Source organism: Vipera ursinii (genome assembly GCF_947247035.1).
Source record: "Vipera ursinii genome assembly, chromosome: 4".
In the NCBI taxonomy this organism is placed as follows: domain Eukaryota; kingdom Metazoa; phylum Chordata; class Lepidosauria; order Squamata; family Viperidae; genus Vipera; species Vipera ursinii.
This window is the reverse complement of record NC_139514.1, coordinates 46,146,652-46,148,761: the sequence shown is the minus strand read 5'-3', so window position 1 is coordinate 46,148,761 and position 2,110 is coordinate 46,146,652.

Below are 2,110 nucleotides of genomic sequence, written 5' to 3'. Positions count from 1 at the left end.
GAAAACCCTACACTAAAACTGTAATGATTATCACATTAATTTGTCAGGGGCACAAGATAAGAATAAAACGGATGTCAAACTGGCCTGTGGGCCAGATGCGTCAAGACAGGCCACGTTCACACCAGCTCCGCAAAGGCAAAAAATATCACGATACGTCACGATACGTCATGTAATGCGATCAAGTTTGACACCCGTGGAATAAAGCAATATGACACTTAAAAAATCTTTGTGGTATATGTTTGTGCCACAATGAAAGTCCCATAGCTAATTTGCTTACTTTATTTAATTAATTTATATGGCCATGGATGAGGGTGATATACAATATTAGTAAATTAAAATTAGTCAATAAAAATCATATAATGCATATTATAATTTAGAACACATACAAATCCATATAGTGGTAGAAAAATACTATATAAGTTGTGCCATTATCTCTATGCCTGTGGGAAAAATACCTTTAATACCTTTCAAAGGGCAGGTAGATGAGATCTTGCTATAAGAGTGGGAACAGCAATAGAGAAATGAAATGGGTAGTCCTCAGCTTAGAACCACAATTGAGCCCAAAATTTTGGTTGCTAAGCAAGGCAGTTGTTAAGTGACTTTTGCCCCACTTTATGCAGTCATTAAACGAACCGTGCAGTCATTAAGTGAACCTGCCTTCCCCCATTGACTTTACTTGTTGGAAGTCAGTTGGGAAAGTTGCAAATGGTGATCACATGACACTGGGACAGTGCAATTGTCATAAATATATGCCAATTGCCAAGCATTCAAATTTCTATCGTGGGGATGCTGCAACAGTCATAAGTGTGAAACTGTGTCACTTTTTCCCAGTGCCATTATATCTTCATCACTAAACGAATGCTTGTAAGTCGAGGACTACCTGTATCCTGTCATATGATATTGTCTAAGTGACAAGATCCTGAGATTGTTAATTTATCAGATTTTAATAAATGGGGAGAAATAGCCTGAGATAGCTGGTTCTGCTGTAATCTGGTCTGCACCATGAAAGGCTCGAATTGCAGCACCTTGAATTGCACTGAATTGGAAGCTGGTGATAACTACCGTAATAAAATCTTATAGATGTTTATTCACAAGACATCTTCACTGAGGTGCAATGACTATTCTGAAACCAAAATACTACTTACTCAAATAACATTAAAGATAGGATTTGCAAACAGTTTCCAAAACACACACAATAAAACAGGTTGGGCAGGTTTCTCTGAGCTATACCACAAGCGTAAACAGTATTTTATTCTTGGAGAGGGTTAGGATTTCTTAATCCCTAAAAAAAATTGGATAATCATTTAGTGTACAGTTTTAATCAGTAATGATTCTAAAACAATGGGAAACAAATGGCTCAGTAAGATATTTATTTAAACAAAACACTGCTTTACTGACTGTTAAAATAGCTAGTTACTTGATTGTTTATGTAGCTCTTGTTTTTATATAAATTATGAAGAATCCAGTTCAGGGAATTGCTGATTTAAAAAATGAAACAACTCCTCAATTTAAGACAAAAGTTATACCAGGCCTGGTGGCGGGAACGCTCCAAATACCATGCTGCTATAACTCCAGTCACCTCCTGTGGCTGTGTGGGCAGAGCCACAAAGGTGGCCAGTGGCCAAAACTGCCAGACCACGGACGATGCAGAGAATCTACCACCGGTCTCCAGAGCTGCCGCCATTGAAACCTTAAAATACAGGTGGCAAATGGGCAGTAGACAGCATGACACAGTGCTGCAGGACCCAGGCAGCGGCAGAGGAGGTGGCCATTGGGCAAGTGATCGAGGCAGGTCAGGGCCGGCGGAAACCAAAGAAAGCCCCTCCAGCAGCAGATGTGACTGATGTTCAGTGGCGGTGGAGACCTTTCGCCTCTCCCCTAGCTCCGAAACAACAGAGGCAGACCACGTAAGGCAACCAAGCCTCCCCCGCAATCCAGCTCAGGAGAGGAGTGAAAGGGAAGAGGCAGTTGGGCAGCCGGGTCATTGAATGGACGAGGGAGGTCGCTGAGCAGGAAGTGGCCTGTCTGTGGGGGCTCTGAGGTAAGCGGGTACGGTGGGAGCTCCACTCCCCACCTGAACTCAACTTATGGCAGTGGCACCGACGCACCA